This window comes from Thalassophryne amazonica, chromosome 10 (genome assembly GCF_902500255.1).
Source record: "Thalassophryne amazonica chromosome 10, fThaAma1.1, whole genome shotgun sequence".
Lineage (NCBI taxonomy): Eukaryota > Metazoa > Chordata > Actinopteri > Batrachoidiformes > Batrachoididae > Thalassophryne > Thalassophryne amazonica.
The window spans coordinates 59,158,519-59,174,947 of NC_047112.1; the positions used below are offsets into that span (position 1 = coordinate 59,158,519).

The window sequence follows — 16,429 nt, forward strand, 5'->3', positions numbered from 1 at the left end:
CAGTCCTACATATTTGTTTAATATGCGCTTTGAATGACATATCCTGATCAAAAATGACTCCAAGATTTCTCACAGTATTACTAGAGGTCAGGGTAATGCCATCCAGAGTAAGGATCTGGTTAGACACCATGTTTCTAAGATTTGTGGGGCCAAGTACAATAACTTCAGTTTTATCTGAGTTTAAAAGCAGGAAATTAGAGGTCATCCATGTCTTTATGTCTGTAAGACAATCCTGCAGTTTAGCTAATTGGTGTGTGTCCTCTGGCTTCATGGATAGATAAAGCTGGGTATCATCTGCGTAACAATGAAAATTTAAGCAATACCGTCTAATAATACTGCCTAAGGGAAGCATGTATAAAGTAAATAAAATTGGTCCTAGCACAGAACCTTGTGGAACTCCATAATTAACTTTAGTCTGTGAAGAAGATTCCCCATTTACATGAACAAATTGTAATCTATTAGACAAATATGATTCAAACCACCGCAGCGCAGTGCCTTTAATACCTATGGCATGCTCTAATCTCTGTAATAAAATTTTATGGTCAACAGTATCAAAAGCAGCACTGAGGTCTAACAGAACAAGCACAGAGATGAGTCCACTGTCCGAGGCCATAAGAAGATCATTTGTAACCTTCACTAATGCTGATTCTGTACTATGATGAATTCTAAAACCTGACTGAAACTCTTCAAATAGACCATTCCTCTGCAGATGATCAGTTAGCTGTTTTACAACTACCCTTTCAAGAATTTTTGAGAGAAAAGGAAGGTTGGAGATTGGCCTATAATTAGCTAAGATAGCTGGGTCAAGTGATGGCTTTTTAAGTAATGGTTTAATTACTGCCACCTTAAAAGCCTGTGGTACATAGCCAACTAACAAAGATAGATTGATCATATTTAAGATCGAAGCATTAAATAATGGTAGGGCTTCCTTGAGCAGCCTGGTAGGAATGGGGTCTAATAAACATGTTGATGGTTTGGATGAAGTAACTAATGAGAATAACTCAGACAGAACAATCGGAGAGAAAGAGTCTAACCAAATACCGGCATCACTGAAAGCAGCCAAAGATAACGATACGTCTTTGGGATACGTCTGTATCCAGCTACAAGGACCTTCGCACACTTTTAAATGCTGTGACAGCTTGTGTTAACCTTTGATCCTAATTTTTTTTTAATGTTTTTTCACGTGAAAATGTAACCCCTGTCTTAGGACAACCTCCCGATCATACCTTTTAAAGTTTTATCACGTCTGCACGCTTTAAAACATTGTTATTAAGTACAGAAAGAAGTGTTAATCTTTGATCCTAATTTTTTTTATGTTTTTTTCACCTGAAAATGGGTTGGATGTGTGAGAGCGGCCTTCCGATCATACCTTTAAAGTTTTATCGCGTTTGGATAATTTAAAACGTCGTTATTAAGCGCAGAAAGAAGCGTTGACCTTTGACCTTGAATTTTTTATGTGCGTTTTTTGTGAAAAAATGCTTCGGGTGTGTTGAGACCGCGTTTGGACGCGTTTAAAAATTGTCACGGCTCGTGTTAATCTTTGATCCTAAAATTTTTGAATGTTTTTTTTTGCATGAAAACGGACCGGATGTGTTGAGAGCGGCCTCCCGATCATACCTTTAAAGTTTTATCGCGTATGCACGCATTTAAATATTCTCCCTCACATAAAACATGTTCAAGCTAAAATATCTAAAAATATTTCTAGTACCCTCAACAAAGCAAAAATATTTGAATTACTGCGTGGAAGTTTGAGGCAACATTTACAAATCCTCACTTTGACCATTACCTTTATGATACCTTGTCAGTATTCATGACAGCCAATTAAACAGTGTCTTTACTATAACCTTGATTAGCAATTTTAATGTGTATTCTTTATTCTATACAACGTATAGCCTATTGAAATGATGTAGTTAACTAAGGTGCAGCAATACAAATTCTATGGAAAAGAAGAGACTTACATGATTAATTATAACATTTATTAAAATAAGGGATTACTTTCATCAATCAGCAACTCCGTCACTACATAAACGGAAAGTTCACCCCTTAAAAGTCAAAATTTAAACACTGCTGACAAGACGAGCGGGAGTAGAGCGTTCCTCGTCACCTATATGAAATTCCACTCAAGATCCATCAGGTTCTTGAGCAGTGTGGCTACCCGGGGATTCACCGTGGCCGACTTTTTTTGAACAAGTTTACCCGTCCTTTTGGAAGTGGTCATGCCGCGGCAGGTCTTTGTCACCCTTTCAGGATTGATCCCAATGTATCACCTGAAAAAACGGTACTCCGAGATCGGAGGTTGGACATAAATAAAATCTCCAATATAGAGCACGGCTGGGTAATAAAATCAGAACTATGTTTAACCAGATACATTGATGAGATGGCTATTGGCGCATTCCAAACATATGGACATACAGGATTGTTGATAAACAATCACTAGTAATTTGGACAGGATCTTCAGCATCTTCTTTGTCTTTCAGCCGTTCCCGTTAGGGGTCGCCACAGCAGATCAATCGTTTCCTTCTCACCCTGTCCTCTGTCACACCAACCACCCGCATGTCCTCCCTCAGCACATCCATCAACCTCCTCTCGGCCCTCCCTCGTTTCCTCCTGCCTGGTGGCTCCATCCTCAGCATCCTTCTCCCTATGGGTCCCTCCTCTGCACGTCCAAACCATCACAATCTCGCCTCTCTGACTCTGTCTCCAAACCGTCCCACCTGAGCCGTCCCTCTGATATGTTCATTCCTAATCTTGTCACTCCAAAAGAGGGTTGTTGTTTATAGAAGAAGTGAACCTTCTATCATTAATTTCATTTCAATTTATGTCATTACAGCACCACGATAGAGTTGACCATACAATTTAATGTCAAAATGACTGCTGTGAATAGGTCAATTGGAGAAGAAGAGGCTTACTTTTGAATGAATTCAAGTGTGCTGGCAGCCTCCTCTTGGTACTGTAGTACACTGAAATTACAGCGTCACAGTTACACGCTCTGTCCCATCTGAAATATGAAATTGGAGTTATTTCAGAAAGAATCTTGAAAATATCTCTAATCAGGTTAACATTCATGCTTTGCTGGAATGACTATAACTTCGGCTCATCTGATGCGAATGCGCAAATTCACCAAATACCAAGCAGTGTTATTAGATCATGGGCAGGGTGAGGGTCTTCTCGATGTCAGCCTATGGAAGATGACTATAGGGTACAGAAAATATATATATGTTGTGAGAATATTATTCAGTGCAATAAAAATGTAAGAAAGAAGAGGAACTAACTTACGTCTGCAAGAAGGACAAGTCCATCCGTGGGCTCTCTGAAATAGACCATCAGCAGCCGGACCACATGGAGTGTCACCTTAGCATCCTGCGAGAACCATCTGAACATCTTTGTCGGCAGTTTTGCTCGAAAGTATTCCACAATAGCTCTTTATATTCTTCCACGGTGAGTTCCAGGAGACGCAGCGCATGAAGGTTTGTGAGAAGCTCAAAACGAGAATAGGTTCCCCTCTTTTGGCTGAATTTTGACTTTTAAGGGGTGAACTTTCCGTTTATGTAGTGACGGAGTTGCTGATTGATGAAAGTAATCCCTTATTTTAATAAATGTTATAATTAATCATGTAAGTCTCTTCTTTTCCATAGAATTTGTATTGCTGCACCTTAGTTAACTACATCATTTCAATAGGCTATACGTTGTATAGAATAAAGAATACACATTAAAATTGCTAATCAAGGTTATAGTAAAGACACTTTAATTGGCTGTCATGAATACTGACAAGGTATCATAAAGGTAATGGTCAAAGTGAGGATTTGTAAATGTTGCCTCAAACGTCCACGCAGTAATTCAGATATGGCGAAACAAGTGAATGATATAAAATATGTAGAGCTTTGTAATTCAATAAATATTTTTGCTTTGTTGAGGGTACTAGAAATATTTTTAGATATTTTAGCTTGAACATGTTTTATGTGAGGGAGAATATTTAAACGCGTGCATACGCGATAAAACTTTAAAGGTATGATTGGGAGGCCGCTCTCAACACATCCGGTCCGTTTTCATGCAAAAAAAAACATAAAAAAATTTTAGGATCAAAGATTAACACAAGCCGTGACAATTTTTAAACGCGGTAAAACTTTAAAGGTATGATCGGGAGAGCATTCTCAACACACCCGAAGCATTTTTTCACAAAAAACGCACATAAAAATTTCAAGGTCAAAGGTCAACGCTTCTTTCTGCGCTTAATAACGACGTTTTAAATTATCCAAACGCGATAAAACTTTAAAGGTATGATCGGAAGGCCGCTCTCACACATCCAACCCATTTTCAGGTGAAAAAAACATAAAAAAAAATTAGGATCAAAGATTAACACTTCTTTCTGTACTTAATAACAATGTTTTAAAGCGTGCAAACGTGATAAAACTTTAAAAGGTATGATCGGGAGGTTGTCCTAAGACAGGGGTTACATTTTCACGTGAAAAAACATTAAAAAAAAATTAGGATCAAAGGTTAACACAAGCTGTCACAGCATTTAAAAGTGTGCGAAGGTCCTTGTAGCTGGATACAGGAGGTATTGCCCCTTTTCTTAAGGCAATTACGATATCTTTTCACAAAATCAGAAACCAGATCATCGTTTGCGCTAGTATTTTCGGTGTATAAAGACAGCACATCTTGGTACGACACCCCGGTGGCGCTGATATATATTTAATACACGCAGTGACCTTTATTTTATTTGTAAATATTCACAAAAAGGAAACATGGAAATAGAAATGGGAAAAAATATAAGTATGTACATATGTATGTACGGATATATTTAAATCTCTTTGGTGTTAAAGATATGTAGATGTTTTGTTCATGTGGTTTCTGACATGTCTGGAATAAGACAGGCTGAAGCTGGGAAAACTAATTCTCCTGTAAGTAGCGTTTTATTCTTTTAGTGCAACTATTAAAAGGTGCACTATTTCTGTATTATCCGTCATGACTTTGCTATCCATCCACTTTTGTTCATAATATGGGACTACACGCGCGGGTCTGGGGATATTTGCATCTTAAAAGTGTGTGTGCCTGTGTGTGTATTTGGGGTGTTTAGCGCAAAAGGTCGCACCTCTTTTGACAAACCGGGCCAGCGTCACAGATCCCGTTTGAAGCAATATTTTTATGAGGTCCTGCTGTGTCCCTCGGTCCGAGGTGTCAGGCTAAATCCGGAGGCTGGACCAGTTTTCCTGTCCCGCCTCCTGCTGCAGTGTTTTTCCTTCATTCCAGCCGCTGACCGGAGCAGACGTTCATTCTCTCGGGCTGAAGTTTTCTTTTTCTTCAGAGTGCGAAAGTCTTTCACGGCAAGTGAATTAAGTAATCTTTTGATAGAAATGCTTCTGTTTTTTAAAAAAAAGATCCTCGGCGGTAAAAACATTTTTTAAATGATGTTTTTTTTTGTTAGATATAGAGCCCCACGGTGAGAAAAGTTTATTCTGATGGAGCAGAAGAATTCGGCCTGACAAATTAACCCCAGAGGATCATTTAGACGACACGACACACCAGGGACAGACTCTCCTTTATGACGTAAGAAAATCAGCTCATAACTTTTTTAAGTGTAAATATTTCATTAATAAGTATGGTCTGTGTTACAGTTTGTGGATATTCTGTTAGGAGTTTATTTAACGCTGTTTAATCAAGTTTTTTCCCCCAGACACAGCAACAGAGATAGTAAACCCTCTGAAATCTCATTTATATTAAAAATACAGGTTAATAACGCGGAGCTGGTGTGTTCTAACCGACGGAGGTCTGTCGAACCGTCAACAGGGCGCCGCGGGGACGGACTCGTGTTACACGGTAAGAAGAAAAAATCACATCATGACGTTTTTTTTAAAGTGTAGGCTAAATATTTAATAAGTCGCATCTTTTCTTTCAGTTTGTGGCGAGACGTGACCGTCGCTCCTGCAAGATGCCCGGAGGTTCGAGGATATTTTGGACTGGTATTAATGAATGTTTTTGAGAGAGAATAATTGCAATGCATAAAAAGTTTATTCTGGTTTAACGAGAAGAAGAAGAAGAATTCAGGCCGACAAATTAAGCCCAGAGGGTTATTAGACGACACGGGGAGCCGGAGAGAGAGTCGCCTTCATGAGGTAAGAAAAAAGAAAAACAATGATTTAGTAATATGACTAAAGTTTTTAAAGGTCCGTAAAGTAAGAAAAAAAACATATTGGCTATATAATGTCAGACGTTTCCCCACTCAGCCAAAAATTTATGCAAACAGTCAGCATCAGCTCGAAAAGTATAAGTTTTTGTGGAGCTTTTCACAACCAAATAAGCGTTTAAAGCGTAAAACCCTCCGCCAGTTAGATTTCTCAATAAATGACCACCGACTGTTTCTATCAAAGATACGGCGTGTGAATTGTAAAAATTACAGCTTCTGTGTGTTTTCAGTGGAACTTCTGCAAAACAACCGCATTTAAATCTTTATCCACGTTAAAACAACATGAGATTTATAATTATACGCTCTGAACAAATGCAACGATTCTACATGACACACTTTCCTCTTGTCACACTGACAGCAGTGTGTCAGCTCCCAGGCTGTTAATGTTTTTTGACAGAATTGGTCGGAAATGTGCAATTTTCAAGTGCCTGGTGCAGCTTTTTACAAATCATAAAACAGCGGAGTAACAACAGTGAGTTTTAACATTAGAACTCTTACCCTCGTGATGTTGGTCAACTCGTGTATTTCAGATTCATTTTAATAAATGTTCACCTTTCTGTAGCAGTTGTTAGCTAAACTAGTTTGTTCATAATTACAAGCGGTTTTTAAAAACACGTTGTACAATTTTTACTGCGGATTATTCGCTGTTTAGGGTATTTCTACATGCCTTACACTGTAAAAAATAATAAGTTGACTTTACTAAAAATGAAAATAATCAAAAAATGCAAACTTGCTCCCTTACAAAGTAATTTATGTTGTCTTGAAGCAGATTTGATTACCTTAATTATTGCGAGTGTGCAGTACTCAAATACACTTAAAATCTAGATTACAGTAACTTGTTTATTTTGCTGTACTGAAAAAATTAAATTACAGTTGACACTTGACATAAAATGCTGACGGCTGATTTTCATATTGAAACAATAGATGTCTCCCAAGAAATCTGATCAGAGAATCTTGATGTCTTCAGGGTGTATTAAAAACTAACCAGGAGAAAGCTGCTTTCAAGAACAGATTCATTTATTTTTTGACCCACTTCAGATGTTTCTTGGTCAGAATGAGGTGGTAAAGCAGGAACTTGCAGCAATACAAGTGAGCAAAGAAAATGTTTAGATTTAGGACTTAACATCCAAGCTGCTGGCATGTGAACGTTACCGTGAAGTGTTGAGATAAGGATTTAATGCTTGAATCCCAAAATGTGTAAAATATAATAAGTTGACTTTACAAAAAAATATGCGAACTTGTTGCCTTAAAAAAGTGGCTTTGAGCAGACTTGAGTTTATTATACGCAGCTGGAGACATAATAATCATCTATCAGCTAATTTACCGCGACAGCCTGATGGTTACCCTTTAATAAACATGGACGTATGCTTTTTTCTTCATGTAAGTGGATCAAATTTGTGTTTAATAACCATGAACATATGCTTTTTTCTTCAGGTAACTGGAACAAGTACCTTTTTTCTTAACGTATGCTGTGTTTAATAAACATGAACGTATACTTTTTTTCTTCATGCAAGTGGACCAAATACTTTTTTCTTAATGTTTTCCTTCACGTATGCTGTGTTTAATAAACATGAACAATTGCTTTTTTTCTTCAGGTAACTGGACCAAATACCTTTTTTCTTAATGTTTTCCTTCACGTATGCTGTGTTTAATAAACATGAACAATTGCTTTTTTCTCTGTGTGTGACTAATGAATGTAATAAACCACATATTCTAAACCTTATACAGCCTGTGTTCTTTCCTATAATATTGTTGAAAAGGGTAAATTGTTTTTCAAACGAGGTTTTTTGTGAAAAACACTTGATCGACTGGGTAATATCTTAAAAGAAACACCATTTGGCGTGAGTGAGACCAAAGTTTGTTGATTTTTCGGGTTCATCACCTCGGGGCAGCATCTCCGATCAGCGGGTGTCCCGCGCACCATGATCGATCGGCTAATATCTTAAAAGAAACACCATTTGGCGTGAGTGAGAAGGAGGTTTGTGACGAACGCTTCTCTACTATGTTATAAAAGACCATCCGGCCTGACACACGCACGCACGCACACACAGACACAGCTAGCGTCTGCAACAGGTATTACAGCCGTGGGGTCATGTTTCCGCGAGCGGCTCTATGCGTGGGTATTTGACCGTCTTGCTGCAAAGACTTACAGCCGAGAGAGACGGCTATTTGTTTCCCTTCTTTAATTTACGAATTAAAAAACAGAAAAGGAAACGCGATAATTTAAGAATTAAGAAATATTAATGGCGTATTAAAATATTCGTGTTTAATCACTAAATTGAAGAAAACCTCCCATAATTATGCATAAGATATGGTATTTTTTATTCCTTCTTTAATTGAGGCATTAAAAACCATAAAAGGAGGCGCTTTAATTTAAGAATTAAAAATATTAAAGGGGTATTAGATAATAGACACTTATTTATGTTTAATTATTTCAGAATTAGTTAATTCTTTAATACATTAAAAAGATCTAGGTATTTTTAATCATTCTTTAATTCATGAAATAAAATGACATTAAAATATTAGACCCGGGTGGGAGGGGAGGTGGGGCTTGGAGGCGGGGCTTGGGGCGGGGTTAGGGGAGGAGCTTGGGGGTGGGGCTAGGGGAGGAGCTTGGGGTGGGGCTAGGGGAGGAACCAGGGGAGGGGGCGGGGGCTTAGGGGCAGGACATAGTGACGTAATCGATTCTGATTGGCTGTGATGTCATAAGGGGCGGGGCTTGGAGGCGGGACTAGGGGAGGGGCTTAGGGGCGGGACATAGTGATGTCATCGATTCTGATTGGCTGTGACGTCATAACGGGGGCGGGGCTTAGTGACAGTCGATTCTTATTGGTTGTGATGTCATAGGGGCGGGGCTTGGAGGCGGGGCTAGGGGAGGGGCTTAGGGGCGGGACATAGTGACATCATCGATTCTGATTGGCTGACAGGGCCATCAATCACTTTTGACATAAGGTGGGTCATTACTCTCTCTAACAGACACACCAACTGACATATGAACAAACCAACAGACATATAAACAGACAAACCAACAGATATATAAACAGACACACCCACAGACATATAAACAGACAAACCAACAGACATATAAACTGACAGACCAACAGACATATTAAGAGACATATAAACAGACACACCAACAGACATATGAACAAACCATCAGACATATAAACAGACATATAAACTGACAGACCAGCAGACATATTAAGAGACATATAAACAGACATATTAAGAGACATATAAACAGACAAACCTGTTGGGAAAGTGTAGTGACACGGACCCACAACAGGGGGCGTAAATGAACAGACAATGGAAGGAGTCAAATTATAACACTTTACTGTTGTGAATGTCACAACCAAACACAGCAGATTCAGAATGTGCAACAGTCATTTAATAAAGGTGTCGTGTGGGCAGGCTCGACAATAGGAGACGCCCGTCTGGAAACGAACCGGAACCACACGATTTCCACCGCCACCTGAACCCGAGGAATACTGGAGCCGCCAAGTCCCGGAGTCCCCAGGTGGCCACCTTCCCGGCGTGTCGGATCTGGTACTGCTTGCAGAAAGCAAAAGACAGTCAAAGGGTGGGTGTGTGAACACCCAGTAACAATGGTGGGAATGCCACCTCCACCTCTCAACACGTTGCAGCGGTCTCAGATGAAAAGGAGCGCCGTCTTGCACAGCCTCCGCAAAAACGACCGGTTCTCCTGCAAACACTCACAATAACAGATTTATAAATCACAAAAGGCTGAGAGTATTACCTCCAGATGAAGATGATATCTCGGCAGTTTGGTGGAGGTGTCTTCCTGCTTTTATACCAGATGTGATGATTAGTGACAGCTGTCACGGATGATGGGTGACAGCTGTCACCACGGCTTGTTCCTGAGGCGGCAGCGCCCTCTCGTGCCTGAAGCCCGCACTTCAGGCAGGGCGCCTTCTGGTGGTGGGCCAGCAGTACCTCCTCTTCAGCGGCCCACACAACAAAACCAACAGACATATAAAGTTACAGACCAAAAGACATATAAACAGACACACCCACTGACATATAAACAAACAAACCAGCACACATATAAACTGACAGACCAGCAGACATATTAAGAGACATATAAACAGACACACCAACAGACATATGAACAAACCAACAGACATATAAACAGGCACACCCACAGACATATAAACAGACAAACCAACTGACATATAAACTGACAGACCAGCAGACATATAAACAGACACACCAACAGACATATAAACTGACAGACCAGCAGACATATTAAGAGACATATAAACAGACACACCAACAGACATATGAACAAACCAACAGACATATAAACAGGCACACCCACAGACATATAAACAGACAAACCAACTGACATATAAACTGACAGACAAACAGTCAGACCAACAGACATATTAGCAGACAGTCTTGTCAAATGACTTTGACAAGACTAAAAAACATTCCACATTCCTCATTGTGAGCTTCACCCTGAAATCAACATTTGGTTGCTGGACGACTAAATAAAGACCTGTTGGGGAGCAGCTTTGTCATTTATGGAGCCTGTTCAAAATGTAACATCGTGCCCCCTTCAGACAGTTTTACAACAAACTGAATCATCTTTTTTTTTGTCACTGTAAACCTGTTGTCTTAATCCTGTTGTTTTTTATATTTCAGCTACTGCAAGAAGACAGAAAAGTTCAAGAAAGCAGAGGTGAGAAAACTTTGTATGACATCAACCAAACTCAACACATTCAATGATATCAGCACACATGTTCTCGAAAACAGGTGACAAAATTATGCTAGTGTTCTATGAAAGCAACACGCGATTCGATCTGATCTCCATCCGACCAAGTCTGTCCGCATTCTCTCGTCAGGGTTTGATCCCCGTGTGAGTCTCTCCTCTGGACTCCATGTTGTGTTTGCATCTATCGTCCTCTATCTCTGTTATTTCCATGTTGTTCCACTGTGGTATAAGGTCCTTATCACTCAAAAAACTGATGCATGATGAAGTCAGTTCAATTATGATCAGGATTTCCATCTAATAAATATATGTAGCCCCAACTCAAATAAAGTGCTTCCAAGTCCATTTAATTTAATTTAGTTGGGATGACATATTTATTAGCAAGGTTGGGTAGGATTACTTTGAAAGAATACATGTGGATTACATGTATGTGTGTACATACATTTGGATTACTTGCAATCTGATTACTTTTGGATTACATTTCAAAGTAATCCTACCCAACCTTGTTTATTAGAAATCCTGCGTGTAATTGAATTGAGTTCATCCAGTGAGTCATTAGTTTGAGTGATGCACTCAAACTAATGACTCATTGGATTGGATTCCATCTTAATAAATATATGTAGTCCCAACTAAATTAAATTACATTATCTTGCATGGATATGTTTTACTGGAGTTGGGGCTCAATATATATATTAGATGGAAATCCTGTCCATAACTGAATTGAGTTCATCCAAAGATCCATTTTTTGGAGTGTAGCACCTTTAAAGAATGTGGTGTTCCTGGAGTTTGTGGCTCCACCGGGTGATTTGACAACCACATTATTACCGTCCTCACTGATTACCGTCTTCTGCTCTGTAAAAAATCCTGGTTTGGAGATTTGTGGTTTGATCTGGTTTAATAATTCTTGTAAATTGATTTATTTGATGACACTGAATGTTTACAATTTTATAATAATGCTTATTATGTTTTAATTGACAGACTAATAAGCCTGTTCTCAGCACAGTTAAGACGCCTAACCCCAAGAAAAGAAAAGCTGAATTTTTGTCAATACAGTAAGTTCAGAGTCTTAGGTGGATAATTATTTATCATGAATGTGATTTGTGTCTGATCAATGTTGTAATTCTTTGTTTGGTCATTCTGTAGTGTGCATCCTAATGGAGAAGCCCTGGTGCCTCCGCTGCACATCAAGATGCCCAAATATGCAACGAAGAGGTTAGAAGACGTGGTCGCCATGGTGGAGAAGAAATTGCACCTTCGTACTGGAGCGAGAAGGTACTGTAGAACATCTGCACCTCGGTCACGTGTGAGTCAAACACAGCTGATGGACTCAACACGTCTAAACCTGTTGTCCAATTGTTGATACTATTGTGGGGCAGAATTGCATTAAATTGCATGTCACAAACAGGAAACACAAACCAACATTGGTCTGCTGCTCATTAATGGAGCTGAATCTGAATCAATAGTTTTCAGTCCTTGCAAACTGCAGTAGGAATTGGAACTGACTGTGCTGTAGTGAGTGAAACTGAAGGGGCTTCTTTGAATTCTCAGACTTTACACTCTGGATGGTCGTCCCATTGAAGATCCAAAGGACCTCAAGAGCCACGAACATTATGTTGCTGTGGGCAGGGGAGGATTTAAACCCGTCCCATACAACCCAGAAGAACCAGCAACCTGCAAGGAGAAAAGCAACGGAGGGTATGAGGCAAAAAAGAGAAAAAAATATATTTGATTTGATTTCTCACATATATAACCAGACAGACCAACAGACATATAACCAGACAGACCAAAAGACATATAACCAGACATATAAACAGACAGACCAACAGACATATTAACAAACCAATAGACATATAAACAGACACACCCACAGACATATAAACAGACAAAACAACAGACATATAAACTGACAGACCAAAAGACATATAAACAGACACACCAACAGACATATAAACTGACAGACCAACAAACATGTTAAGAGACATATAAACAGACACACCCACAGACATATGAACAAACCAACAGACATATAAACAGACATATGGACAGACAGACCAACAGACATATAAACAGACATATGAACTGACAGACCAACAGACCTATGGACAGGCAGATCAACAGACATATAAACAGACATATAAACAGAAAAACCAACATACATATGGACAGACAGACCAACAGACATATAAACAGACACACAAACAGACATATGAACTGACAGACCAACAGACATATAACCAGACAGACCAACAGACATATAAACAGACATATGAACTCACAGACCAACAGACATATGGACAGACACACCAACAGACACATGAACAAACCAACAGACATATAAACAGACACACCCACAGACATATAAACAGACAAACCAACAGACATATAAACAGACAGACCAACAGACATATGGACAGGCAGACCAACAGACATATAAACAGACACACCAACAGACATATAAACAGACAAACCAACAGACATATAGACAGACAGACCAACAGACATATGGACAGGCAGACAAACAGACATATAAACAGACACACCAACAGACATATAAACAGACAAACCAACAGACGTATGAACTCACAGACAAACCAACATATGGACAGACAGACCAACAGACATATGGACACACACACCAACAGACACATGAACAAACAACAGACATATTAACAGACACACCCACAGACATATAAACAGACAAACCAACAGACATATAAACTGACAGACCAACAGGCATATTAACAAACCAACAGACATATAAACACACACACCCACAGACATAAACAGACACACCAACAGACATATGAACAAACCAACAGACGTATAAACAGACACACCCACAGACATATAAACTGACAGACCAACAGACATATTAAGAGACATATAAACAGACACACCAACAGACATATGAACAAACCAACAGACATATAAACAGACACACCCACAGACATATAAACAGACAAACAAACTGACAGACCAACAGAAATATAAACAGACACAGCCACAGACATATAAACAGACAGACCAACAGACATATAAACAGACAGACCAACATACATATTAACAGACATATAAACAGACACACCAACAGACATATGCACAGACAGAACAACAGTCATATGAACAAACCAACAGACACATAAACAGACAAACCAACAGACATATAAAGAGACACAGCAACAGACATATGAACAAACCAACAGACATATAAACAGACACACCCACAGACATATAAACAGACAAACCAACAGACATATAAACTGACAGACCAACAGACATATAAACAGACACACCAACAGACATATAAACAGTCAAACCAACAGACATATAAACTGACAGACCAACAGACATATAAAGAGACACAGCAACAGACATATGAACAAACCAACAGACATATAAACAGACACACCCACAGACATATAAACAGACAAACCAACAGACATATAAACTGACAGACCAACAGACATATTAACATACTTATAAACAGACAGACCTACAGACATATTAATAAACCAACAGACATATAAACAGACACACCCACAGACATATAAACAAACCAACAGACATATAAACAGACACACCCACAGACATATAAACAGACAAACCAACAGACATATAAACTGACAGACCAACAGACATATGAAGAAACAGACCAACAGACATATAAACAGACACACCAACAGACATATAAACAGTCAAACCAACAGACATATAAACTGACAGACCAACAGACATATAAACAGACATATAAAGAGACACAGCAACAGACATATGAACAAACCAACAGACATATAAACAGACACACGCACAGACATATAAACAGACAAACCAACAGACATATAAACTGACAGACCAACAGACATATTAACATTCTTATAAACAGACAGACCTACAGACATATTAATAAACCAACAGACATATAAACAGACACACCCACAGACATATAAACAAACCAACAGACATATAAAGTCTGAAGCCTCAGCAGGAAACGAATAACACATCAACATTCAGTTGCTGAGCTGAGTGCTGAGTCATTGCGTGACCGAACGCCGAACTGTTTACACAGAGACTGCTACCTGCTGCTTTGGACTCAGAACTAACAGTCTTTTTCAAGACTTTTTCACTTGTGCTTTTTCACTTCACCTGTGCTGCTCCACAGCGTGTCTGGTGGATTTTTTTTATTTTATTTTATTTTTTAGCACCGTTATCGTGCGTTACCTGTGCTGTTCCATGGCCTGTCTGGTGGATTTTTATTTTATTTTTTAGCACTGTTGTCGTGCGTTACCTGTGCTGCTCCATGGCCTGTCTGGTGGATTTTTATTTTATTTTTTAGCACTGTTGCTGTGCGTTACCTGTGCTGCTCCACAGCCTGTCTGGTGGATTTTATTTTATTTTATTTTTTAGCACTCTTGCCGTGCGTTACCTGTGCTGCTTCATGGCCTGTCTGGTGGATTTTTATTTTATGTTTTAGCACTGTTGCCGTGCGTTACCTGTGCTGCTCCACAGCCTGTCTGGTGGATTTTATTTTATTTTATTTTTTAGCACTCTTGCCGTGCGTTACCTGTGCTGCTTCATGGCCTGTCTGGTGGATTTTTATTTTATTTTTTAGCACTGTTGCTGTGCGTTACCTGTGCTGCTTCTTGGCCTGTCTAGTGGATTTTTATTTTATTTTTTAGCACTGTTGCCGTGCGTTTCCTGTGCTGCTCCACAGCCTGTCTGGTGGATTTTTATTTTATTTTATTTTCTAGCACTCTTGCCGTGCGTTACCTGTGCTGCTTCATGGCCTGTCTGGTGGATTTTTATTTTATTTTTTAGCACTGTTGCCGTGCGTTTCCTGTGCTGCTCCACAGCCTGTCTGGTGGATTTTTATTTTATTTTATTTTTTAGCACTGTTGCCGTGCGTTACCTGTGCTGCTTCATGGCCTGTCTGGTGCCTTAACTAAAGCACTCCTTCTGTTGAATTACCTCTAAATTATTTACACATTATTCACTTTGCATGTTTTTAGGAATCCGCTTGGTTAGCGTAGCTACTAGCTCTTAGCCGATTTAGCATGGCGGCTTCTCCTGTCTCTCCCGCACTTTTCTGCTCTGGGTGTGAAATGTTTAGTTATTCCTCGGCCTCCTTTAGCAGTAACGGTACTTGTAATAAGTGTAGTTTATTCGTAGCTTTGGAGGCCAGGCTGGGCGAATTGGAGACTCGGCTCCGCACCGTGGAAAATTCTACAGCTAGCCAGGCCCCTGTAGTCGGTGCGGACCAAGGTAGCTTAGCCGCCATTAGTTACCCCCTGGCAGATCCCGAGCAGTCGGGAAAGCAGGCTGATTGGGTGACTGTGAGGAGGAGGCGTAGCCCTAAACAGAAGCCCCGTGTACACCGTCAACCCGTTCACATCTCTAACCGTTTTTCCCCACTCGACGATACACCCGCCGAGGATCAAACTCTGGTTATTGGCGACTCTGTTTTGAGAAATGTGAAGTTAGCGACACCAGCAACCATAGTCAATTGTCTTCCGGGG

General features: G+C 39.6%; 1 protein-coding gene across 1 annotated transcript in view; it reads left to right on the top strand.

Moving 5' to 3' along the window:
* Positions 1–10,641: 10,641 nt before the first annotated feature.
* The window catches only part of LOC117519532 (probable serine/threonine-protein kinase PLK), a 31,524-nt gene continuing 25,736 nt past the window's right edge, over positions 10,642–16,429 (top strand). The window contains exon 1 of the mRNA XM_034180836.1: positions 10,642–10,886. The gene's annotated coding sequence lies outside the window, so the exon portion shown is untranslated. The remainder of the gene's footprint in view (positions 10,887–16,429) is intronic.